This window comes from Dasypus novemcinctus, chromosome 2, assembly GCF_030445035.2.
Source record: "Dasypus novemcinctus isolate mDasNov1 chromosome 2, mDasNov1.1.hap2, whole genome shotgun sequence".
Classification (NCBI taxonomy): domain Eukaryota; kingdom Metazoa; phylum Chordata; class Mammalia; order Cingulata; family Dasypodidae; genus Dasypus; species Dasypus novemcinctus.
The window spans coordinates 71,084,035-71,097,175 of record NC_080674.1 but is presented as its reverse complement, the minus strand read 5'-3'; the positions used below and the strand labels follow the sequence as shown (position 1 = coordinate 71,097,175).

Genomic DNA, 13,141 nt, shown 5'->3' with positions numbered 1-13,141 from the left:
CTCTGCAAGGACCAATGCAAATTAGCAACAACCAGCCAATTCCATTGTCCCTGTATGTATTGGTCACCCAACCCCTTCTTTTTCAAATGCCTGAACCACACTAGCTACGGCATTACTAACTTACTGGCGAAATTCAGCAGCTGGGATGCTACCTTGTGCCAGCGACTATCCTTGCCGCATATATTACCAGGTGCTCAATGCCAGCCACAGGTTATGAGATGTAGCTCCCAAACCATATCTTAGTGCCCGCTTCCTCTGATCATTCCTGATACCGGCATCAGGAAACAGAAGCTGAGACTGTTAGGAGTGCAAAAGGTTTATTGGGAGGTGATGCCTATGAAAGATAAAAGGGAGAGGAAACAGTATTGGACAGAGAGATTTAAACCATTAAACAGATCCGACAGTCCCAGCCAATTAAACAGGAAGCTCTGGAGCAAAGATTACCAATTAAAGGAGTCCTGTACTAGGCAGAAGTGGTGAGCCCTAAGACCCCTGCTGTGTTCAGTCACTGGCTTGGGACTGCCCAGGAAGACCATGGTCTAGACTTGAAAGCTGAAGCAGATCACGAAGGTACTGACAGGTGGAGATTCTCTGCTAGCTGCGTTGTCTGTGGCTGAACAGCACGTTATTTTTCTCCTGAGATCTGCGGTGTTCTTCCATGGCGGCCACATTTGCCAACGGTAGAATGGATAAATTTTGGTAAATCACAATGGAATATTACACCGGGAAAAGTAATGAAATACAGCTATGTACATGGATATTTCTGAGAAAAAAAAAGCAAATAGTATTAATAATGCCTTATTGCATGATTCCATTTATATAAAGTTCAAATTTTTCTTTTTTTTTAAAGATTTATTTATTTCTCTCCCCTTCTCCTCCCGCCCCCCGCCCCTGGTTGTCTGTTCTCTGTGTCTACTTGCTGCGCCCTCTTCTTTGTCTGCTTCTGTTGCTGTCAGCGGCATGGGAATCTGTGTTGTGTTATTTTGTTGTGTCAGCTCTCCGTGTGGGCGGCGCCACTCTTGGGCAGGCTGCACTATCTTTCGCACTGGGTGGTTCTCCTTACCGGGCGCACTCCTTGCACGTGGGGCTCCCCTACGAGGGGGCCACCCCTGCATGGCACAGCACTCCTTGCGTGCATCAGCACTGCGCATGGGCCAGCTCCACATGGGTCAAGGAGGCCCGGGGTTTGAACTGCGGACCTCCCCTGTGGTAGATGGACGCCCTAACCACTGGGCCAAGTCCGCCTCCCAAGTTCAAATTTTTCAATGTTATATTTTAATACTCTTCCCTTCAAGAGGCAAAGATGAATTTCCCTGTCCTGGAATGTGAGTTGGACCTGGTGAATCATTTCTAAGGAATAAAATGTGGCCAAGTTGATGCTCCTTGACTTCGCCTAGATCACTGGCTCTGGGACAAGTCAACTGACATGTCTTGGGATGATCCATATACGAGGATGGGGCATACTGCAAAAAATCAGCACCAACTTGCCAACTTAGTCACGCTTCCAAATGACTGCAGCCTCATGAGAAAGTCATGAGAAATAGAAATTGCTGCTCCACAGACAATACTTATTGTTGTGATGAAGACCTTTTCTTTCTCTTGACCAAGATGCCAGCCTTACTCACTGTAGGCCCCTTCCTATTCCCTCTCCCATCCTGACTACCTTGAAACTAATCTTGCAGCTGTGGGACTATAGAGAAAAATAACTTGGACTGTAGGAAAAAAAGATAACTTCAGACCGTATTTATTCTAAATATCTATATTGCCCCAAACTTCCCCTCTTCTCTCCCTCTCCCCCTCAGCCTTTATGCTACCCAGGTGCCTTAGAAGCTCCTAACTAGGCAGTTTCTCAACTCCCCCATTCTCTCTCCTGGCCCTTACAGGCGATCTAATTGCCACAAAGGAAAACCTTCTGAACCAAGGAGTCCTAACCTCAACCTCAGTACATCCCTCACCCATGTCAGTGGAACTGAACCATCCAAAGTATAACCTCAGTAAATCCCTTACTCGCTGCAGTGATCAACCCCCTTTATCTTCCAGTGCTTTTCCTCCAGCTACTCCCAGTCCTTTAAAAGGTGCTGTCCTTTATTCCAATGGAGTTGAGGTATACTGTCTCTCCTGCTATAGCAGCCCCTTGAATAAAGCCATCTTTGCCTACTTAACATAGTTTGGTGCAGTTTTTTCTTTGACAGTTGTTTTAACACTAAACCCATTAAGTGTTGAGGTACTTTGTAACAAAGCAAAAGATAACTAACACCTATATAGCTTCAAATATGTAGTGATGTTTTATTTCTTAAATTGGGAGGTGGTTTATGGCTATATATTAATAATAGTCTTTTGCAGTCTTTAAGTATTTATGTAATTTTTTAACAGATTTATTTATTTATTTGTTTATTATTTTATTTTATTTTATTTCTTCCCCCCTCCCCCAGTTGTCTGCTCTCTGTGTCCATTCGCTGTGTGTTCCTCTGTGACTGCTACTATCCTTATCAGCGGCACTGGGAATCTGTGTTTCTTTTTGTTGCATCATCTTGTTGTGTCAGCTCTCCGTGTGTGTGGCGCCATTCTTGGGCAGGCTGCACTTTCTTTCGCGCTGGGCGGCTCTCCTTACGGGGTGCACTCCTTGCACGTGGGGCTCCCCTACGCAGGGGACACCTCTGCGTGGCAGGGTGCTCCTTGCGCGCATCAGCACTGTGCATGGGCCAGCTCTACACGGGTCAAGGAGGTCCAGGGTTTGAACCGTGGACCTCCCATGTGGTAGGCGGTTGCCCTATCCATTGGGCCAAGTCCGCTTCCCAGTTTATGTAATTTTTAAAGTCACCATTGCTGAAACCAGATAGACCAGTTTGTTCTAAAAGCTAAAATGCAACAGTCTTAGATTCCCAGTACAGACTTAATTTTATACAGAGAAAAGGCAAGTTCTCTATGAACTTCTACAATGTTATGTTCTCATTCAGAAGTCATTTAAAAGAGAGAGATTGGATTTCTTGGCCGATTTTCTAAATAAAATAAACATTTTTTTACTTTATTTTATGATGATATTAGAGAAGAAAGCAAAGAAAGTGGAGCAAAGAAACCTGTGATTAAGGGTTTTATTAAGATAAACTTTCAAACTCTTCAGGGACCGGGAAGTCTCCTAGGAATACCTGAAGCTATAGTTAGAAGTGACAAACTCAGGTAAATTCCTGGCCACATTGCTATGTATTTTGTTTTTTGGGAGTCTGTTAAGAAAATGCTCTGAGTTTTTTATACTTGTGGATTTATTTCTATTTTGGTTCTTTCTAAGATGAAGATGGTAAAAAATAGGTTAAACTGAGCCAGCAAACTCCCTCAGTCTCCAAATCTTATTTATTTCTTATCTTCTCTACCTGCATCTCAGTTTCAATCAGCCTCTTGGTGCCATCAAATCATTTGAATTTGCATTCCTCTCAGGTTCTGTTATTTTTGTCTGTATTCTCATTTCTATTTTTGGCTATTTTTTATGGCTCTGGAGCATACCACCTGACTCTACCTCTTATATTTGGATCCTCTTACAGTTGACACTCTGAGTAGTATGTGTCTTGGAGTAGATCTATTTGGCTTTATTCTGATTAGGGTACTCTGAGCTTCTTAGATATGTAGGTTCATGTTTTTTTGTGAGAGTTGGGAAATTTTCAGTTATTATTTCCTCAAATACTCCTTCTGCCCCTTTTCCCTCCTCTTCTCCTTCTGGAACTCCCATGACATATGTTATTGCACTTCGTGTTGTCTTTCAACTCCCTGAGCCCCCTGCTCAATTTATTCCATTATTTTTCCCTCTGTTCCTTTCTCCCTTCAATTTCAGGTATTCTGTGTTCAGTATCATTATTCTTTTTTTTTTCTTTCCAGAATTAAATTTTATTTCACATTGATAGGAACTGTGAAAAAGATTTACATTTTCCCACTCTACAGCAAAACTTTTCAATGGAATAACATATCTTACCATAAATGTTACTGAGTTGTATAACTGAATATAACCATTTATATTCCTCAAAGTAAAGGACAGTGCATTTGAAAATCATTGTTTAAAAATTTTAAATCCAGACCAGCGAACAACACAGTCAGTAAAAGTGACCCCAAGGAACCACAGGGCAAGATATCTGCTTACGCCTTCTTTGTACAGACAAGCAGAGAGGAACATAAGAAAAACCCCAAGGTCCCTGTCAGTTTTGCAGAGTTTTCCAAGAAGTGCTCTGAGAGGTGGAAGACAATGTCTGGGAAGGAAAAATCGAAATTTGATGAGATGGCAAAGGTGGACAAAGTACTCTATGCTCAGGAAATGAAGGATTATGGACCAGTTAAGGGAGGCAAGAAGGAGGATCCTGATGCCCCCAAACAGCCACCGTCTGGATTCTTCTTGCTCTGTTCAGAATTCCTCCCCAAGATCAAATCCACAAACCCTGCATCTCTATTGGAGACATGGCCAAAAAGCTGGGTGAGATGTGGAACAACCTGAGTGACAGTGAAGAGCAGCCTTAAAACGACAAAGCGGCGGCGCCGAGGCCCAGTTGCGCCGCCGGGGGGCGGTGCGAGCTCCGGCTGGGGGACTCCTGAGTGGCGAGGCCCGCGGAGCGTGGGCCGGTCATGGGGTGGGGGTGGGGGTGGGGGTGGGGGCGCCCTCGGGGGTGGGGGCGCCCTCCAGGTTCGTGGGTGCAAAGGAGAGGGGGAGAGGAGCAGCGCCCGCGCCGAGAGGGAGGCAAGGGGAGAAGCGGAGCCAGCGGCAGGCAGGTGCAGCGGGCGTGCGCCCTCGGGCAGGGCCGGTCAGGTGTCCGACTTCTCTTCTTTCTCTTCGAGTGGCGAGGCCTAGCACCTGCAGACACCTTTGTTCCAGGAATCTAGCATTTGTTTTAGGAATTTGGCATTTCAGAGCCTGTTTCAAAGGTCTATTTCCAAGGACCTAAGAAAAGAAAGCCTACAAAGCTCAATAGACCACAGCCGTTGGGTTTGAGGGTGACCAGGTCCCCATGATGGTACATAAACCAAGTATACACACCTTTGTACCAGGAGGCTGGAAAAAAAGTTCACAACTCACTTCACATGAACAGACATAATGAAAACTTTAGGAAGAATCATGAAAACAGACAGAATGGGGGAGCCTTTCAAAATCATAACTGTAAAAAAACTAGTAGGTAGCCTAGAAGACAACTACTGCAGTCAATTAGAAGAGCCCAGGAGATGCCTCCTGAATGGTTGGCCCAAAAGGAGATTATTGCTGGATTTTAAACCACATCTTTTTAAAGAGCTTGAGAATCCTGCGGGAAAATTGTTCTCCTACATTATCTCTTTAGGTGAAGGTGGTTTCTGATGCAGCTGAGGAAAATGCAGACCATCAAAAAGGACACAGGCCTCTCTGGATACTGGTAGCAGTGTGGACAAGATGATGGTACTTAATTCTGCTCTAGCTGAAGTTTCTGAAGATTTGAGTATGAGTAAAGACTTGCTCCTAAATGAAGGAAGTGTGGGGAAAAACAATCTTCAGCCTGTCGGAGAAAGCGGGAATTCATTCCCAATGAAAAGAAAGATGCCATGTATTGGGAAAAAAGGAGGAAAAATAACGAAGCCGCCAAACGGTCTCGTGAGAAACAGTGACTGAATGACCTGGTTTTGGAGAACAAACTAATTGCACGGGGAGAAGAAAACGCCACTCTGAAAGCTGAACTGCTTTCGCTAAAATTAAAGTTTGGTTTAATTAGCTCCACAGTATATGCTCAAGAGATTCAGAAACTCAGTAATTCTACAGCTGTATACTTTCAAGACTATCAGACTTCCAAATCCAGCGTCACTTCATTTGTGGACGAGCATGAACCTTCTATGATTCCAAATGGTTGTATTTCTGTCATTAAACATTCTCCACAGAGTTCTCCATCGGACGTTTCAGAAGTATCTTCAGTAAACCATGCTCAGGAAAGTCCCCTCCAGAATAACTGCACAAGCCCTGAAAACAAGTTCCAGATCATAAAACAATAGCCCATGGAGCGAGAGACCTAGTGGAGAGAGCCTAGAGATGACACAGGCTCCTATACAGCCTTCACATATCAAAACTATATAGGAAATTCTTTTCCTGGCTACTCACATTCTCCCCATCTCTTGCAAGTCAGTCGATCCTCCAGTAATTCCCCAAGACCATCAGAGGCTGATGATGGCGTGGTTGGAAAGTCATCTGATGGAGAAGACAAGCGGCAGGTTCCCAGGGGCCCAATCCACTCTCTGGTTGAACTGAAACGCGTATATGCAACAGTGGTGAAGAATTCCAGAAGTGAATTCTTCTGCATTGCCACACAAGCTTCGGATCAAAGCCAAAGCCATGCAAATAAAAGTAGAGGCATTAGATAATGAATTTGATGCCATGCAAAAACTTTCCTCGCCCATGGACATGACACTTAAAAGACACCTTGAACTTGAAGACCATTGTGCCCCAACTATTGTTCATTCACCTCTCAAGCCCTTTTCAGTACAGGTGACTAGTATCCGAGACTGGTCTCTCAAATCAGAACACTGGCATCAAAAAGAGCTTAATGGCAAGACTCAGAATAGTTTCAAAACCGGAGTTGTTGAAATTAAGGACAATGTCTACAAAGTGGCTGACCCAGAGAATGTTTATTTGAAGCAGGAGATAGCAAACTTAAATGCAGAGGTTGTGTCATTTAAGAGACTTATAACTACACAACAAATATCTGCTTCAGACTGTGAGTAAATTACTACTGAATGAAAGCTGGGTATTTAGGAAGATGTCATTTGCAATAGGTGGGTATGTTTTGTATTATGCTGAATTTTCACTGGACCTGTGATGTCATTTCACTGTAATGTTCACATGTTGTCTCTTTGGTCTTTTTTGTACACAGATTCTTATGAAGATTAGATTGTGTTATCACTATGACTTGTGTGTAGCCAAATAGTCCATACAAAAGCTGTATATATTGAACATTATTTTTGTTGTTCTATTATAAAGTGTGCAAGTTACCAGTTTCAATAAAAGATTGGTTACAAACACACACACAAAACAAAGCGGCGAAGCTGAAAAAGTATGAGAAGGAAGTCGCTGACAGTAAGTCTAAAGGGAAGTTTGATGGCACAAAGTGTCCTGCTAAAGTTGCCCTGAAAAAGGTGGAAGAGGAAGATGAAGAGGAGGAGGAGGAAGAATAGGAGGAGGAGGAATAGAAGGAGGAGGAATAAAAACCTGTTGATCTGTCTCCTCGTGAATACTTTAGAGTAGGGAGCGCCGTCATGTCTGTTGCCGTCATTAGGTTTAACGACAAAATTGGATCCTCATCATATTGTAGTCTCTCAAAGTGCTCTAGAAATTGTCAGTGGTTTACATGAAGTGGCCATGGGTGTCGGGAGCACCCTGAAACTGTGTTAAAGTTGTACATATTTCCAAACATTTTAAAAATGAAAATGCACTCTCGTGTTCTCTTACCTCTGTGCAATTTGCTGTTGGTGTGACAAGACATTTAAAGGTGTTTCTGGCATTTTTTTGTTTTTTAATTTGTAAGATGGTGTTCACTATGGTTTTTGGCTAGAAATCCTGTTATCAACTGTACATATCTATCGTTTGTAAAAATGAATGCAACGAGGGAAATTCTTGGATGGTCCATGCTCTGTGCTGAGGCAGTGGTGGCAATGCCTTTGGTGGGGTGGCAGCTTGGGATGTGCACTGGGAAGCTGGACCTGTTGACACTGCAGTGGGCATCCATTTAGCTTCAGGTTGTCTTGTTTCTGTATATAGTGACAGCATTTTGCTGCCATCGTAGCTGTGGGAAAGGGGTGGGGGAATAAGCTGGCATGAGAAGTGTTTAGATTTTTTTAGTCAAATGCAGTAGTTTTGAAACTTTTTAAACAAACTGTAGAACTCTTCACTGTCAGCAAAGTGCCAGCCGCTGCATCAAAGTTTAAGAACCTTCTTCTGTACTTAAACACAATTTGCAACATTCTGTTGTTATTTTTTTGTATGTTTAGAGTGTTGAAATGTTTTCAAAGTTAAATAAAACAGTATTACGTTAAAAAAAATTAAATCCAGACATAAACACACGGTTTAATTATTAACATTCTATATTGTACACTGCCAAATTATTTCCATTATCAGTTAGCACCCATATATAAAGATGTAATCCCACCATTGTTTTGATCAGATGAATGCAGACAAAAATTAACAGTTCAAAAATACCAAGCACACATTTCCATTAAATATTAAACCACGTGGTAATTATACCATTTATATCAAGTTCTGACTAAACTTTATTACCCAGAAGTTTGTTTTTGAATAATTTTTCACAGGTAATCTGAAAATTTTGACTATATAAAATAAAGAGATTGCTATTTTTATATTTGCACTAAAATTAAGTAAAAATTCATTTGGGGAAGTGGCTGTGGCTCAATCAAATGAGCTCCCGTCTACCATATGGGAGGCCCTCGGTTAGCGTCCCAGGGTCTCCCTGTGAAGGCAGGCTCGCCCGCACGCAGTGGAGTGCCACCCGGCCGGCAGACACCGAGGAGTGCCCCTTGGCCTGCAGACCCGTGGAGAGCCGACTCAGCAAAGTGATGCAACAACAACAAAAAGAGACAAGTGAGAACACAGAAGAGCCTGCAGTGAATGGACACAGAGAGCAGACAGCGAGCAAGCCTCAAGGGGGAGGGGAAATAAAATAAATCAATACAGACACAGAAGAACGTACAGTGAATGGACACAGAGCAGACAGCATGCAAAAAGCTGCAAGGCGGGGAAACCATTTGAAGGGGAGCACGTGTAGCTCAGTAGTTGAGCGCCTGCTTTGCATGCACAGGCCCTGGTTCAATCCCAGTACCTCCTAAAAAATCATTTTAATAAATTCAAAATTTCAAAGAAATTCAATGGCAGATAAATATAAAGCAAAATTTTGATCTAATTTTCCACAGTAGTTGGTTGCAAACATGTACAAAATAAGTAAACAAACTATGCTACAAGGATAATCATCTTAGAAATTACAATTTTTAAGATCAAGTCAAATATCCTAGAACGTACTAAAATATGATCTAATTACTCTTTCAGTTGATGACAGAAAACTAAAATCACACAATTATTCCTGTTACTGAACTAAAGATTCTAATAACTAAGTCTAAATTTGGACTAAGATATGGTTGAAGAAATAAGTATAATAGTATATAAGTTTTAAGTCATGTCTGATTTCATTACACATATAAATACATCATAATTACCAAATGTCTGTGATTCAGAATTTCAAATTAAAGCATTTAACACCAGATATCTATGCAAGGAAGCAATATTTTGTCTCCTATGAAGGATAATAAAGGAAGAACATGTCTTTTCTAGAGAGGAGAAAAGAATAAGAATATTAAATGTAAATGTTAAAAAAGAAGACAGGTCCCCAAAATAAAAGGGCCATTAATTGAGGGGAACAATATCACCCTTCCACTAAAAGTATTATTCCTATTATTAGGAATAATATAATACCATCTCATTCTTATTTTATATTACAATTATGTATATATGAATACATATATTAAAATGTGGCCACTGTATGTTGACTAGGCAATTTTGGAATAAATCCATAGTCTAAGTCACAGCACACTTTAATCCTCTATATCTTAACTGTTAATTTATACCTGAACAAATTTTCAGTAAGCATACAAATAATTTTCAAATGGTGTAATAAAAATTCTGATTGCAGTTATTTCTCTGAATTACATTTGAGATAAGGTTTCTACTCTATTACACTGATAGCTGATGTACTTCTACACAAGGCCTCTTAGTGATGTCAATCAGCTGATGGTAGGACTTTATGAATGAATTGCTTGATATCCATCATGCCTTCATAGGTTTTGAAGGTTACGCTGGCTGGATTTACCAATATTTTTAGCCTTTCAGCAATAAGAGATACAAACATTAGGGGAACTAAAAGGTTACAATCTCCAAGGCACTGGAGAATCAGAATATCTTTATTAGTGCCACTTTTAGGACCCTGTGCAAACTTTTTAAATATAGGAGTTAAGGGCTATAAATTTCCCTCTCAAGACTGCCTTAGCTGTATCCCATAAGTTTTGATAAGTTCTGGTCTTGTTTTCATTTGTCTCATCACATTTATTGATTTCGCCTTCATTTTTTTTTTACCCACTGATTTTTAAAGTGTTTAGCCCCCATACACTTGTAAGTTTAACTTTTTCCTATTATTGATTTCCAGTTTCATTCCATTATGATCTGAGGTGCTTTGTATAATTTCAATCTTTTTAAATTTATTGAGAGCTGCAGTGTATCCAATACGTGGTCTATCCCAGAAAATGGTCATGAGCACTTGATAAGAATGTTTAACCTGATTTTGGTTGCAGCATTCTGTATATGTTAGGTCTAAATTATTTATCACACTGTTCAAGTTCTGTTTCCTTGTTGATCTTCTGTCTAGTTCTAATTGCTGAAGGGTCTAACCATTATTGTAGAGATATTTATTTTTCCCTTCAGTTTTGCCAGCACTTGTCTCATGTATTTTGGGGCACCCTGCTTAGGTGCATAGATATTTGTGACTTATCTTCCTGGTGGATTGTCCCTTCTATTAGTATATAATAGCTTTCTGTACCCCTTATAACTTTTTTGCACTTAAAATATTTTGTCCAATATTAGCATAGCTACACCTGCTCTTTTTTGGTTAGTATTGGCGTGAAGTATCTTTTTCCAGTCTCTCACTTTCAGCCTGTTTGTATCCCTGGGTCTAAGGTGAGTCTCTTGTAAGCAGTCCATTTTTAAAAAATCCATTCTGTCAGCCTATAGTTTTTGACTGGGCAGTTGAATCCATTCACATTCAATGATATTTCTGTAAATGCATTATCTGCTTTCATCATTCTTTGGTTTTCATGTTATATCATATTTTTGTGTTTTTTTACTCATTTGTTTATCCTTTTTGCTGTTTTCTTCTATACACTCTCCCAGGCCTCTCTTCTACCTTTCAGGTTCTAGGGTATCCCTTAATATTTCCTGCAAAGGTGGATTCTTTTATATCAACACTCTTAGTTTCTGTTTGTGAATATTTATACTCACCTTCATATTTGAAGGACAATTTTGCTCGATGAATTCTCAGTTGGCAGTTTTCTTCTTTCAGAACCCTAATTGTATCATACTGCTGTCTTCTTGCATCCATGGTTTCTGATAAGAAATCCATACTAAACCTTCTGGTCATACCTTGTGTGATGGCTTTCTTCTCCCTTGCTCCTTTCATAATTTCTCTTTAACATTTGACATTCTGAGTAGTTATGTGCCTTGGAGTAGGTCTATTCAAATTTATTCTGATTGGGGTATGACGTTCTTCTTGGACACATAAGTTTCTTTCATGACAGTTGGGAAATATTCTATTAGTTCCTCAAATACTGTTTCTGACCCTCTTCCCTTTTCTGCTCCTTCTGGAACTCCCATGACACCTATGTTGCTGCATTTCATGTTGTAATTCAACTCCCTGACCCCTGCTCATTTTTTCCCATTCTTTTCTCTCTTCAAACTCAGCTGTTCTGTTTCAGTATCACTTATTCTATCATTTTGAGTCTGCTGCTGTATGCCTCAAATTCTTTTTTTAGTTTTTCAAAAAAGATAATTAGATCACATAAAACATTACATTAAAAAACATGAGGCTCCCATATACCCCACTCCCCACCCCATCCCCGCTCCTCCCACATCAACACTCCCTTTCATTGGTAAGGCAAATTCATTGCATTTGGCGAATGCACCCTGGAGCACTGCCACACTGCATGGACCATAGTTTACACTGTAGTTCACTCTCTCCCCCAGTCCATCCAGTGGGTTATGGCAGGATATACAATGTCCTGGCATGTGTTCCTGCAATATCATTTAGGAAAACTACAAGTCCTGAAAATGCCTATTATCATACCTCTTCCTCCCTTTCCCTTCCCTCAGCAACTCCCATGGCCACTGTCTCCATATCGATGATACAATTTCTTCCATTACTAGAGTCACAACAGTGTATAGCAGAATAACATCAAGTCCACTCCAATTCACATTATATTCCCCAATCCTGTGGACCCTGGGATTCAAATTTTTTTTTTTAAGATTTATTTATTTATCTCCCCTTCCCCTCACCCACAGTTGTCTGTTCTCTGTGTCCATTTGCTGCGTATTCTTCTTTGCCCGCTTCTGTTATTGTCAGTGGCACGGTAATCTGTGTTTCTTTTTGTTGCATCATCTTGCTGCGTCAGCTCTCCATGTGTGTGGCACCATTCTTGGGCAGGCTGCACTTTCTTTCGTGCTGGGCGGCTCTCCTTATGGGGCACATTCCTTGCGCGTGGGGCTCCGCTACGCGGGGGACACCCCAGTGTGGCACGGCACTCCTTGAGAGCATCGGCACTGCGCATGGGCCAGCTCCACATGGGTCAAGGAGGCCTGGGGTTTGAACCGTGGACCTCCCATGTGGTAGACGGAAGCCCTATCCATTGGGCCAAGTCTGCTTGACCAAATGTGTTTTTGCAATTTTTTGGTCTTTATTTTTTTAATGTTACATTTTAAAAAATGAGGTCACCATATACTCCCCACCCCCCTCACCCTTCTCCTCGCCCCATAACTTCCTCCATCATCATGAGACATTCATTGCATTTGGTGAATACATCTCTGAGCACCGCTGCACCTCATGGTCAATGGTCCACATCATAGCCCACACTCTCCCACAGTCCACCCACTGGGCCATGGGAAGACATACAATGTCTGGTAACTGTCCCTGCAGCACCACCCAGGACAACTGCAAGTCCTGAAAATGATCCCACATCACATCTCTTCCTTCCACTACTTATCCCCAGTAGCCACCATGGCCACTTTCTCCACACCAATGCCACATTTTCTTTGATTACTAATCACAATAGTTCATGAGTAGAATATCAGTAAGTCCACTCTAATCCATACTCTATTCCTCCATCCTGTGGACCTTAGAATGGTTGTGTCCACTCCACATCTATATCAAGAGGGGGCTTAGATTCCACATGGATGCTGGATGCAATTCTTCTGCTTTCAGTTGTAGGCACTCTTGGCTCCCTGGTATGGTGGTTGACCTTCTTCACCTCCATGTTAGCTGAGTGGGATGAGTCCAATAAACCAGAGTGTAGGGGCTGCAAGTCTGTTGAGGCTCAGGGCCTGGCTATC

At 41.6% G+C, this 13,141-nt stretch overlaps 2 pseudogenes; both read left to right on the top strand.

Moving 5' to 3' along the window:
• Nucleotides 1-1,957: 1,957 nt before the first annotated feature.
• On the top strand, nucleotides 1,958-7,191 carry LOC139439966 (high mobility group protein B3-like; annotated as a pseudogene).
• On the top strand, nucleotides 5,323-6,981 carry LOC101418800 (nuclear factor interleukin-3-regulated protein-like; annotated as a pseudogene).
• Nucleotides 7,192-13,141: the final 5,950 nt, after the last annotated feature.